This window comes from Staurois parvus, unplaced genomic scaffold (assembly GCF_062004578.1).
Source record: "Staurois parvus isolate SC_StPar_1 unplaced genomic scaffold, SC_StPar_1.0 ptg000715l, whole genome shotgun sequence".
Classification (NCBI taxonomy): Eukaryota; Metazoa; Chordata; class Amphibia; order Anura; family Ranidae; genus Staurois; species Staurois parvus.
Window position 1 is genome coordinate 9,897,533 of NW_028318511.1, and position 14,980 is coordinate 9,912,512.

A 14,980-nucleotide genomic window follows, 5' to 3' on the forward strand; every position below is an offset into this window, starting at 1 on the left:
TAACAGATACCTGACATTTTAATATCCGCTGTAACAGAAAAGAACAGAATGGAATAGAAAAATATAGAATAGAAAAAAATAGAATAAAGTTGTCATCCGAAATTCAAATTTCAAAAAGAATAAAATAGAATAGAAAAGACAAGAGTAAAAGAGAATAGTATAAAAAATAAAGTAATAGAATAGAAAATAAAGGAATAGAATAGAAAATAAAATAATAGAATAGAATATAGCTGTCTTTTTTGAATTTCAAAATTTTAAAAGAATAAAATAGAAATAACAGCCATCTTCCGATATTTGCATTTCAAAATTAATAGAATACAAAATAAAAATATAATATAAACGAATAGAAAATAATTGAATAGAATAGAAAAAAAGAATACAGTACAAAAAAAATAGAAACAGAAAGTAGATTAGATCAGAATAGAATATAGCTGTCTTCAGAAATTTGAATTTCAAAAAGAATAGAAAAGGATCGATTAGAACAGAATAGAAATAAAGTAATTGAATAGAATATAAATGTATAGAATAGAAAAGAACAGAAAATAGACTATAACTGTCTTTTAAAATACTAATTTTGAAAAGAATAGAATAGAAAACAATAGAACAGAATAAAGAAGAATAAAATAGAAAAGAATAAAATAGAAGAGAAAATAATAGAATAAAAAAAACAGAATAGAAAAAAAATAGAATACATTAGAATAGAATAGCAAAAATTTAGCCATCTTCCAAAATTCAAATTTTGAAAAATCTAGAATAGAATAAAACAAAATAGGATAGAAAATAAAAAAATAGAATAGAATATAGCCGTCTTCTGAAATTCAAATTTCGAATAGAAAAGAATAGAGTATAACTGAATACTGTATATTAGAATAGAAAATATAATAGAACAGAAAATAAAGGAATAGAAAAGAATAGATAACAATAGAAAAAATATATCCATCTTCCAATAGTCAAATTTTTAAATTAATAGAATAGAATAAAAATAAAAAGAATAGACTAGATAATAAAGGAATGGAATAGAAAAGCATAGAATAGAATACAAAAAAGAATAGAATAAAATAGAATAGAACTGAGTAAAATAGAAAATTAAAGAATAGCATAGAATAGAAAATAATAGAATAGAATAAAAAAAATAGAATATTTCCGTCTTTCAAAAATTTAATTTTGAACAGAATAGAACCAGCTATTCTTTGCAATGAATTTGGATCAGATATTTTCAATTCGCAAAGTATTTTAATACTTTGAATATATTGGAAAAATTTGAATCCGGGTGAAAACGAATAAACAAAACAAATTTAGTTACGAATGCAATGAAACAAAATTGGTAACTTAACGAATCGATCCAAAACAAATTTTTTCATTCTGCATATTTAGATACCCAACTAACACAAGCAATCCATCAACCCCCAGGACCTGTGTTCACCCTCTGTGGAAAGTTGAGCGGTACCTATTGCACATCTCACAGACCCAGCCGGAATGACCCGTATCACAGCTATTTCTTCCACAGGTTCCCATTCTTCCTCCTAATTTATAGCAGGGGGATTTCCTGCTGTAATGCGGGGATTTATGACTCATGTAGAGCAATTTGTTTCTCCTCTGATAGCTACGGCTTAATACGCTGACCACCTCCTTCCTCACAGAATTCGGAAAAAGAGTTACTTAATATTTCTGATTTTGTTGGGTATTCTCCAGAGCAGCCTTTCTCACCCGGGGTGCCGACAGGGATCTTCAGGGGTGCCGTGGTGTCCTGGCAGAGAAAGGCTGTCAGTTGAGCCCCAAGCCACACTGTACATTGGCACTGGGAGCTGTCAGACTGCTGAGCAAAGTGAAAGCAAAGGGAAGGGGAGTGTTTTCTGTGCTCTCTGTCTCCCCCTAGAATGCAGTACCCGACTGTGAGCGAAGGTAAGGTACTGAAACTTTTCATAGGGCTGTATACATGTATGTGTGTGTACACGTGTGGTTGTGTGTGTACATGTGTATGTACGTGTTTTAATGTGTGTGTGTGTACATGTTTATGTACATGTGTTTGTATGTTTGTGTGTGTATATGTTACTTAATCCTGACCCCTATTCCTGTTCTTTCAGAACTGCTCTTTTAGGACTTGTTCATAATAGCAGCAAGGACTGCTGCTCCTCTGAAAATCAATCCATACTCAGATCACTATTCAGAGGTATTTGTCAGGTGGTAAAGAGGCAATATGTTGCCTCCTCGCCACCTGTTTTAACCCCATAAAAAGCAGCATCACTACACCACAACTGCATGCAATGCGCACACAGTTGCGGGGTGGTTGTAGTTCAACCCCATTCACCTGGAGGTATACTTCCAGCTGTAGCCACAGCATGTGTATACCCCCAGCTGCTGCTTCTGCAGCTAAAGGGGGAGCAGTTAGGGGTGGTAAAAGCAGCTCAATTGCGTGGTTTTACCGCCCTTCAATCTCACAGGTGAACAAGCCCTTGGTTTACATCTGTGTGGCTGTATGTAGGGCAGCCCATTCATTTCAGTGTGCTAACTGTAACGGAACCGGATCGCGACTGCACTTGGGTACTTCCCTTCCCTGTCCGAACACAGATTCACGGACACCACTTTTGCACGAAAACCAGGAAATAGACTGCTTTATTTTAACACAGACACAAGATATATACATTCAAGGGAACAACCCACCTCCCTGCATATGGACACAGGGCGGGGCAAACCAAATCTATCAACCAGAGACACATCAGCAGACACCCCCCACCAAGCCAATACACAAACACATACATCCCATAATAGTTTGCTCCCAAGCCAGACACAGAATAGAACAATGAGATGCACCACATGGCATAAACAATGAACAACCCCCACACCCCCCTTTACATGTCTACACAATATCAGGACATTTCACCCTGTACCCCTAACAGGCACAGGGTGACTTACACATAGGAGGGATATGGGGAGCTGAGACAGGGGTCTCCCCACCCCTCCAAAGTGAGCTGTGTTCCATGGGCCCCCCACCCAAAGTGACTCCCGTCACAGGCTACCTTACCCGCAGAAATGCAGGGAAAGTCGTCCCTGACCCTTTGTTTAAAATTTCACCACACCAAAAACACCCCGCGTTTGCCAGTGTATGGGGTACCCCTAAAGAGCAGAGCATTTGCCTGCATGTCAGGAATGAGTGTGATTTTGCATGCGTTCTGCAACACACAGTAATGTGAAACAAGCCTTGGACAGGGGTGCCTCGTGACTGAAAATACTTTTCAAGGGCTCCCCGACTGGAAAAAGGTTGAGAAACACTGCTCCAGAGGACTCAATGTTCAACACCGGGTTCTTCCCTACCTTAGAGTAGGAGACCCCATCCGCTGAATGTCAGTGTGCAACTTTTTCTTCGGATTAATTTCTAACTGAGGCTGTGCATTCATCTCTCAGATTTTAAGGACTCCTTCATTCCATCTGCCAAGGTGTCTGGGCTTGGTTCTCATAGATCTAAATGTTCTACCAAGGTGTTTCCTCATCATCCCTTATTCGATGATTTTATCTACAGAGATTTGGCTAGGGAAAGAGGAGTTCCCAGGGTCCAGAGTGATGCTAAACGTGATGGAAGGACTACAGTTGTTTATTGAAAATAATGAGTGTGCAAACCAAGCCATCGCATTTCAGGGGATAGCCTCCCCCTTCTTCAGGGCTGTTGGTATGTGTAGATGGAGAAGGATGGGCTCCGCAGTGGCACCTGGGTCTCTTGTGAGAGCAAATGTAGGCTAGAGTTATGCAGAGGTGCCAACAGACTGACAGCGATTGTCACTGGGTTTAGATAGCAAAGTAATTAACTCTTTAAACTGCCAACAACTACTTTTATCGAGACGTATTAGCAATAGAAACTATGAATTTAGAATAAACGTCTGTAACACACACTGGCAGCACAGACGGGTATATTCAGAGATTTACCAGCTAGTAGCGCTCTTCAACAGACAGGGATTATTTGGGCTCTGTGTTAGCACATTAGAGACAATTTAACACTTTTCAAAATATTGTTTAACCACCTAAGGACAGATATACTGCTACAGGGCGGCACCTGTGCACAAAATCACACACACACACACACATATATATATATATATATGATTTCGCATTTCTGGGTAGGGGGAGTGCACACGTCCTACCCGCGCCACCATTCGCGGCCACAGATGTCGATCACCGGATCCTAGCCAGTAATTACCCGGTGATTACTGACAATCACCGACGGGGAGGAAGACTGTTTTGTTTACAGTCTTCCTCCCTGTCAGTTTGAGCACACTGCTCGGGATGGCTGTGCACAGCACAGCCATCCTGATCAGTGTGGTTACAGTAAAGCACACCACCCCCCTGCCCCTCTAGTAAAACACTCCCAGCACATAGTTAACCCTTTGATCGCCCCTCACATTAACCCCTTCCTGCCCAGTGCCATTAGTACAGTGTCAGTGCTTTTTTTAAGCACTGATCACTGTATTAGTGTCACTGGGGATGTCAATGACACCAAGTTAGTTCCCCCAAGTGTCGGAATGTCCGCTGCAGTCCCACTAAAAGTCACTGACTGCCGCCATTACTGGTAGCCAAAAAAATTCCAGTATCTCTACCGCCATTTGTAAACGCTATAACTTTCACGTAAACCAATTAATTTACATGTACTGGGATTTATTTTTTTTTTAGCAAAGACAATGTCGCAAAATACATTTTGGCCTAAATTTATGACAAAATTAGATCTTAAAATTTTTTTACTGGACGTGTTTAATAGCAAAAAGTCCAAAATATTGTTTTTTTCTTACAGCGCAAAGAATAAAAACCGCACAAGCGATCAAATACCACCGAAAAAGAGCTTAATTCATGGGGAAAAAAGGATGTGAATTTCATTTGGGTGCAGTGTTGCATGACTGCGCAATTGTCAGTTAAAGCAACGCAAAAAATGGCCTGGTCAGGAAGGGAGGTAAATCCTCTGGAGGGCAAGTGGATAATAATGAACAGGTAAAAACAGTGCAAATAAAGATTTACAGGTATTACAAAGGAAACAAAGACAACACTGCAACAGCAAAGGTTGAAGAATGAAAAATACTTATCGAGTACTGGTTCAACAGAGTCCAATCAATCAAGCAAGATGATACATTGGTAAATTAACTTAGGGGCATGGAGGATCTTACAGCCACTATGCGCAATAAAGAGGAGACCTTCCTGGCATCCATGGCAACATTTTGTCTTCACAGATACTTCCCCAAAACGAACGTTCCCCTCCTTAGTGAAGCAGGTTCTTTAATGTGCAGTTTGCTCTGCCCGGGAGAGGATGAATATTCCCTGCACTCTGGTCCGTCCATTACATACTCTTTTCTTCCCCCTTTTCTGGTTTTCCCTCCCCCCTTCTTCTGGACCCACTTTTAATTTTCCCTTTTCCCTGCGAGGTTCTGACACAGGCTTCTCCTCCAGTTTTCCCTTTTCTTTGATTCCCTTCTGATTTTGTGATAGATGTTGGCAATTCTCTACATCAGACTTTCTCAACACAGAGGAGCCCTTGAAATAACTTTGTCTTCTCAGGGAACCCCTGCTAAAAATGACTATATCTACAACTCATGATACATCTGTGTGATGGTCAGTGAGAAGAATGCTCCTTACATTTGTGGTCACTGGGATGTGTTACCACCTTACAGATTGCTAGAAAGATCAGTGGTGTCAGTGGGAACGTTTCTGAGAGGTAGAAATTGCTCATTGCTCAAGGAACCCCTAGCAACCTTTGGAGGAACCCTGGTTGAGAACCCCTGCTCTACATGTTGTTTATAAAACCTCATAGTTGCCCGATGTACAGCAGCCTGATTCATGGCATTGCCCTAACCTCCCTCACATACAGGATTATCTTAGGATACATACCTCTCGACTTGACCATGTTGGTATTTTTTTGGTCTGTTGTACTTGTCTGTACTATGTTCCTATGATATAAGTTGGATCCTTATGGTTCCGTTCTATGCAGTTCATTATGTGTATGATCAGGCATCTGTCCTGTATTGTTACCAGGGTGGATAAAAATCAATGATTTTTAAAAAAAAAATAAAAAAAAAAACTGATTTTTTTTATTTAAAAATTCAAAAACAAAATTGACACAATTCGCAAGGACATTGCCGCAACTCACACGCCCTCTCAACCTGTCCCCTCTCACACAGCTACCCCCTTATCCCCCCTCCCCCTCGACATAACCCGCAGGACTTCGTCGCTGCTCAAACTCTCTCCAACCCCCTTCACCCTCACTTAGCTACCCCCTCATCACCCCTCTCCCACGGCCCCACCACTGCTCTGACCTCCTCTTCCACCCCACCCTACATTCCTCATACTGAAGCTCCCCCAACACTCCACACCTTTGACCTTACTACCATCGAGGAAGTCTCCAAGACCCTCTCTGATGCCCGCCTCACCACCTGCCCCCTCGACCCTATCCCCTCACAACTCCTACGACCTTCCTCCTCCTCCATCCTACGCTCCCTCACCCACATCTTCAATCTCTCCCTCTCCTCAGGCACTTTCCCCTCCCCTCTGAAACATGCACACATCACCCCCATACTTAAAAAGCCCTCCCTGGACCCCAATGACCCGAACAACCTCAGACCCATCTCCCTGCTCCCATTTACATCTAAACTCCTCGAGTGCCTAGTCTACGCCCGCCTATGCTCTCACCTCAACGACAACAACCACCTCGATCCCCTACAGTCCGGCTTCCGTCCCCTACACTCCACCGAAACTGCCTTACTCAAACTCTCCAACGACCTGCTAACCGCCAAAGCTAATGGACACTATTCAGTGCTCCTACTCCTTGACCTCTCTGCGGCCTTCGACACAGTCGACCACCCCCTCCTCCTTAAAAAAACTACACTCCCTCGGCCTCAGAGATTCTGCTCTCTCCTGGATCTCATCCTACCTGTCACAACGCTCTTTCAGCGTTACCTATAATGCTACCACCTCCCCCTCACTCCCCCTCTCTGTTGGGGTCCCTCAAGGCTCTGTCCTCGGGCCCCTTCTCTTCTCCATCTATACCTCCTCCCTTGGCCAACTCATACACTCTCACGGCTTCAACTACCACCTCTATGCCGACGACACACAAATCTACCTCTCAACCCCCCACCTCACCCCCTTGGTCTCAGCCCGAATCACACACCTACTGAGCGACATATCAGACTGGATGTCGCTCCACTTCCTTAAATTGAACCTCTCCAAAACCGAGTTTCTTGTCTTCCCCCCAGCCCGGACACCACCCCCCATTGATTTCTCCGTCACATCCAACAACGCTACCATCAAACCCGCCCTGCAGGCCAGAGTACTGGGTGTCATTCTGGACTCCAACCTATCCTTCCAGCCCCAAGTCCAATCTTTAGCAAACTCGTGCAGACTCCACCTCCGCAACATCGCCAAAATCCGCACGTTCCTAACCCCAGAAACCACTAAACAGCTCATCCACTCCCTCATCATATCACGACTCGACTACTGCAACTCCCTCCTCACTGGCCTGCCTCGCCGCTGGCTATCCCCTCTTCAGTCCATCCTGAACACGGCTGCCAGACTCATTCACCTCTCCAACCGCTCTGTCTCCGCCACCCCCCTCTGCCAATCCCTCCACTGGCTTCCGATTGCGCAACGGATCAAATTCAAAATCCTAACGCTGACGTACAAAGCTGTCCACCATACTGCCCCGAACTACATCACTGACCTAATATCCAAGTACCGCCCAGCACGCACACTCCGCTCCTCACAGGACCTCCTTCTCTCTAGTTCCCTGGTCTCCTCCTCCCATGCCCGCCTCCAGGACTTCTCCAGGGTGTCACCCATCCTCTGGAACTCCCTGCCCCAACCCATCAGATTATCACCTACTCTCCTCTCCTTTAGGCGCACCCTGAAAACCCATCTCTTCAGGGAAGCCTACCCCACCCCCTGCTAACTTGCCTCCCTCCTCCACTCTTCCTACCACTCCATCCCCCACAGCTATCTCCTCCTGTGCCACCACCCCCTCCCTCCTAGATTGTAAGCTCGAAAGAGCAGGGCCCTTGATCCCCTCATGTTTTGCATTGTATTGGTATTGTTCTGTCACATGTTCTGTCTCCCTTTGTAATGTACAGCGCTGAGCGAACTATTGGCGCTTTATAAATACTGTATAATAATAATAATAATAATATTTAAATCAGATTTTTTTATTGAAATCCAATTTTTTTAAATAAAATGCTTTTTGAGGAAAATATATTACCAACCAAAGGTTATTCCATCATAAAATAAAGATTAGTTTTTTAATTATGTAGAATAAGGCTGTATATGTTTAATTTTTTTGGTAAATAAATTCCATTAATCCATTCACAATGTCATGCTCTTCCAGAGGTTTTTGTAAGATTATTGGGCAGTTTCTCTGCCTACAAGATATTATCACAGATGTTTGGTTTACTTTTGCAGTTCTCAAAACTGAATTTGACTCAGCGGAGATCACATGCCTCTTCTTCACAACAAAAATGTTATAACATGAACAGAGTTAAGAAAAAGACCTTAATCCTAACTTCTACAAACCTATGAATACAGAATCAACCCCTTCAGTGCTAAGTTTCAAGAAGTTCAGTGAATAGAATAGAAACAATATTTTTCTGATTGTTTGGAGTGGAATAGATCTGCACAAGAAGAAAGTGAAACTAAGTGTGAGGAGGAAGGGGCTGACAGTCTAAGTTTCTTAAAATATATATATTTTGTTTAGCCAAATTAGTTAACAAACATGGATGTTTGTTTAAGCACATAACATATGCTGTAATGTTATTGTTTCAGTTGAATAAATCAATTTAAATTGTTATTATTAAGGTAATGATTATTTTTCTCCTTCCTAAGTACAACAGAAAAGTTGTCCAAATATGAATGATTAACCTATTAAACTGGGGATAAAAAAACTAATATGAAAAGTTGTTATTCTAAAAATCTTCATCTACTTGCATATTAAAGTTATACCAGCAAGAATTAGTCTATGTAGAAAACTAGGATTTAAATCAAGTCTTACTGACTAGTGATTTAAATCGTGATTTAAATCAGTTTGATTTAAATCAAATCCACCCTGATTGTTACCATATGTACCTGCTACAATGGTCTTTGTATGCCCTGTTTGTTCACAATCTCTTGAATTAATAAAATAATTACAAAAAAAGATGATACATTGGCTCTCATGAAACTTGACAGGTGTTTCTTGGTTTGATGGTAAATGAGAGCTGTCATCTTTCATGGCAGCCTCCTGTTCTTGTCCATGAAGGGGTGTTGTCAGAAATGATCTGACTAATCAAGAGACTGAGGGGTGGCCATGGGATGTCACTGTGTTCACGATCATGCCATATCTTTGAATACCTGCGTGTTACAGTCTGTTAACTTGTATATTATTGTCCATCATTGAATTACCTTTGGAATGGATATAAATATGGGACATACTAAAAGGAATGACAGAATGGAATGTCCATAGACAATAATGGAACAGAAGGGAATGCCCATAGAGAATAATAGAGTCAGAACCATTAGACTTATCAAATATATTCTTAGCAGACATACTCTCCAAATTCAGTGGTGATGTTAAAAATTGAGATTAGGCGGGATTATTATTGCTTTCTATGGAATAACAAAAGTGAATGACAGAAAGGAATGCCCATAGAATATAATGGGAAGCAAAATATAAACTAATTTGCAGACAATCCTGAGAAACATAACAATTTCACCTTTACCACAGGTGTTCCCCATGTAGAGAGCATCAGATTGTAAAAATAAAATTATTAGGAATTATAGCTGCTTTCTAGGGGATGACAGATGAATGACACAAATGAATGCCCATAGAGTATAATGGGAAGTAAAATGTGACTTGAGGTCAGAAGCATTAGACATATCACATAAATCCTTAGCAGACATACTCTCCAAATTCAGTGGTGATGTTTAACCGCTTGCCCTCCAGAAGATTTACCCGCCTTCTTGACTAGGCCATTTTTTGCAATGCAGCACTGCGTTACTTTAACTGACAATTGTGCGGTCATGCAATGCTGAACCCAAATGAAATGTATGTCCTTTTTCTCACAAATAGAGCTTTTTCCAGTGGTATTTGATCACCTATGCATTTTTTGCACTAGAAACAAAAAAAGACCGACAATTTTGAAAAAAAAAACCCAATATTTTCGCTATAAAACGAATCCAGCAAAAAAAAAAATTAAAAATCTAATTTTTCCATAAATTTAGAGCAAAATGTATTCTGCTACATGTCTATGCTAAAAAAAAAAAATCACAATACATGTAAATTAATCGGTTTACGTGAAAGTTATAGCGTATATAAATGGTGGTATATATAGTGGCATTTTTATTTTTTTATATTAGTAATGGCGGCAATCAGCGAGTTATAGCTGGACTGTTGCGGGCATTCTGACACTGGGTGGGAACTAACTGCCACTGACATCCCAATGACACTAACACAGTGATCAGTGCTAATAGAAAGCACTGACACTGTACTAATGACACTAGGCAGAAGTTAACATCTGGGGCGATCAAAGGGTTAACTGTGTGATGTGGTGTGTTTTACTAGGGAAACATGCTGCTGTGTATTTCTCCACTGTGCAGAGAAATACACACCAGCATGTTACTGCTGGCAGAAGAGAGACCGGTGTTGTTTCCACACAGGTCTCTCCCGTCAGTGATACTCGCCGATTGCCAGGTGCTGGCGGAGAATCTCCAGCCGGGATCCAGTGACTGACATCCATAGCCCCCAATGGCGGCCCGGGTAAGACGGCGCACATGTGTGCCCCCTACCTGGAAATGCAAATCACATAAATATACGCAACTTTGTGCAGCCTTGTCACCCTGTAGCAGTATTTCTGCTATAGGGCGGGGGGGAAGTTGTTAAAATTGAGATTAAGTGGGATTATTATTGTTTTCTTGTATGTTGGCTGAGGATTTATTTGATATGTTTAATGGTTCTGATGTCAAGTCACGTCTTACTTCCCATTATACCCTATTGGCATTCCATTCTGTCATTTACCTTTGTTTTTCTCTAGAAAACTATTATAACCCAAGATAATTTCAATTTTACAATCTGCTACTCTCCTTGGGGAACACCTGTGGTAAAGGTGAAATTGCTATGTTTTTCAGATGAAATCCTTGGACACATTGTCAGACCCTACGCTGGTGCAGTGGGTCCTAGGTTCTCCCTGGTGCACGACAATGCCCGGCCTCATGTGGGGAGAGTATGCAGGCAGTTCCTGGAGGATGAAGGAATTGATTCCATTGAATGGTCCTCACGTTCGCCTGAGCTAAATCCAATAGAACACCTCTGGGATATCATGTTGCGGTCCATCCAACACGGCCAGGTTGCAGCTCAGACTGTCCAGGAGCTCAGTGATGCCCTGGTCCAGATCTGGGAGGAAATCCCCCAGGACACCATCCATCGTCTCATTAGGAGCATGTCCCGATGTTGTCAGGCATGCATACAAGCACGTGGTGGCCACACAAACTACTGAGTACCATTTTGAGTTGCTGCAATGAAATTTCAGCAAAATGGACTAGCCTGCTGCATAATTTTTTCACTTTGATTTTCGGGGTGTCTTTGAATTCAGTTCTCTGTAGGTTGATCATATTCATTTCCATCAAACAATGGGGCATCCTTACGTTCCTAACACATTACCCAGACCATATCAGTATAGATATCCAGCATGATATTTTTCCATATTGAGATCTGATGTGTTTTCATAGTCTTCCTTTAAATTTTTTTGAGCAGTTTATTTTGCTTCCCATTATATTCTATGGGCATTCATTTTATCGTTCACCTTTGTCTTTCCATAGAAAACAATAATAATCCCGCCTAATCTCAATTTTAAACATCACCACTGAATTTGGAGAGTATGTCTGCTAAGGATTTACTGTATGTGATATGTGATATGTATGTCTAATGGTTCTGACTCCAGGTCACATTTTGCTTCCCATTATACAGTTGCAAGAAAAAGTATGTGAACCCCTTGGGATTACGTGGAGTTTTGCATGAATTGGGCATAAAATGTGCTCTGAACATCATCTAAGTCACAACAATAGAAGAACATAGTCTGCTGAACATAATACTACACAAACATTAGATGTTGCCATGGTTTAATTGCACATAACATGTAAACATTCACAGTGCAGGGAGGAAAAAGTATGTGAACCTTTGGACTTAATAACTGGTTGACCCTCCTTTGGCAGCAATAACCTCAACCAAACGTTTCCTGTAGTTGCAGATCAGACCTGCACAACGATCTGGAGTAATTTTGGACCACTCCTCTTCACAAAACTGTTTCAGTGTAGCAATATTCTTGGGATGTCTGGTGTGAATCGCTCTCTTAAGGTCATGCCACAGCATTTCAATCGGGTTGAGGTCAGGACTCTGACTGGGCCACTCCAGAAGGCGTATTCTGTGCTGTTGCAGCCATTGTTTTGTTGAATTACTTGTATGCTTTGGGTCATTGTCCTGTTGCATCACCCATCCTCTGCAGAGCTTCAGTTGGCGGACAGATGGTCGTACGTTTTCCTGCAAAATGTTTTGATAAACTCTGGAATTCATTTTCCCATCAATGACAACAATCCGTCCAGGCCCTGAGGCAGCAAAGCAGCCCCAAACCATGATGCTCCCTCCGCCATGTTTTACAGTGGGGATGAGGTTTTGATGTTGGTGTGCTGTGCCTTTTTTTCTCCACACATAGTGTTGTGTGTTCTTCCCAAACAACTCAATCTTGGTTTCATCTGTCCACAGTATATTTTGCCAGTAGTGCTGTGGAACATCCAGGTACTCTTTTGCAAACTTCAAATGTGCTGCAATATTCTTTTTGGACAGCAATGGCTTCCTCCGTGGTGTCCTCCCATGTACTCCATTCTTGTTTAATGTTTTCCTTATTGTGGATGTGTCATCAAAAATGATAGCATGTGCCAGAGATTTCTGTAGGTCTTTAGCTGACACTCTGGGATTCTTCTTTACCTCATGCAGCATTCTGCGCTGTGCTCTTGCAGTCATTTTTACGGGACGACCACGCCTAGGGAGAGTAGCAACAGTGCTAAACTTTCTCCATTTGTAGACAGTCTGTCTTACCATGGACACATGAACATCAAGGCTTTTGGAGATACTTTTGTAACCCTTTCCAGCTTCATGCAAGTCAACAATTCTTGCTCGTAGGTCTTCTGAGAGCTCTTTTCTGCGAGGCATGGCTCACATCAGACAGTGCTTCTTGAAACCAGTAAACCCAAAACAGGTGTGTGTTTTTTAAGGGCAGGACAGCTGTCAGCAACACATCCAATATCATTACACTGATTGGAGTCAAGGTTGGCTCACTCTTGGCTCCAATTAGCTCTGGGAGAAGTCATTAAGCTAGGGCCTCACATACTTTTTCCTCCCTGCACTGTGAATGTTTACATGTTATATGCAATTAAACCATGGCAACATTTAATGTTTGTGTAGTATTATGTTCAGCAGACTGTGTTCTTCTATTGTTGTGACTTAGATGACGTTCCGAGCACATTTTATACCCAATTCATGCAAAACTCCACGTAATCCCAAGGGGTTTACATACTTTTTCTTGCAACTGTACTCTATGGGCATTCCTTTGTGTCAAATTGAGATTAAGTGGGAATATATTTGTTTTCTTGTAGAGTATGTCTGCTAAGGATTTATTTGGTATGTTGAGTGGTTCTAACTCCAGGTCGCATTATACTCAATGGGCATTCTCTTTTGTCATTCACCTTTGTCACTACTTAGAAAGCAGCTGTAATCCAACATTTTTTCAATTTTACAATCTGCTACTCTGCCTGGGGAACATCTGTGAGAAATTTTATATTGTTACATGACACAGATTTGTCAGCAAATAAATTCATATTTTGTTTCCCATTATACTCTATAGGCATTCCCTTCTGTCATTCACTCTTGTCATTCCATAGAAAGCAATGACAATCCCGCTTAATCTCAATTTTAAACATCGCTACTGAATTTGCAGAGTATGTCTGCTAACATTTTTTGTCATACACCTAATGGTTTTAACTCCAAGCCACATCTTGTTTCCCATTATATTCTATGGGCATTCACTTCTGTCATTCACCCTTGTCAGTCCATAGAAAACAGTGGTAATCCCACTTCATCTCAATTTTAAACATCACCACTGAATTTGGAGAGTATGTCTGCTAAGAGTTTATTTGGAATGTTGAATGACTCCAGGTCACATTTTGCTTCCCATTATATTCTGTGGCATTCTCTTTTGCCATTCACCTTTTTCATTCCATAGAAAACAGCTACTATCCCAAATAATTTAAATCTGCTACTCTGCTTGGGGTACACGTATGGTAAAGGTGAAATTGCTATATTTTTCAGATTTGCCTGCAAATGAGTTTATAGTTTGTTTTCTCTTTATTCTCTGGGCATTCCACTGCCTTGCTAAAGTCTATGGGTATTCCATTCTGTCATTCCTTTTAGTATGTCCCTGTAAACATGGCAGGTTTCAGATGTCTTAGTTACCTAGGAGGGGTAATGTGTCTTGTTGGCTCCCCATATTGTCTAAAATAGGGGTGTTTTGGACCTAAAACATTACTAATAACTGATGGAGGTAAATATGCCATTATTCTGGCTGCACTGTTATCATTTCAGAAGTTATGAAATACATTGAAGTTTTTGAGTCCTTGCTAACAATCGTCAATCAGGAATGTCTACCAGCTGAGCTATTTACCACTGTTAAATGATTGATATGACTGAGACTAGGCTGGGTATCTGTTAAAGCTATAGTTACTCAGGCTTGCAAGTCTGACTTTTCAAAGTACTGATAAGGGTGTTTTGGTGTGAAGCTAAGAATTTGTTGATTGTATAAACCGAAGTTGGAGGGAGGGGGAAGGTCACTGTAGTTATGTCCCCATACTATTTTTCTTATGACAAAATGGCATGGGGCCAATAGGAGTCCTGGTGAACTTGTGCATGTATGCGTGGGTATATGTAGTTATTAATAGAGAAACC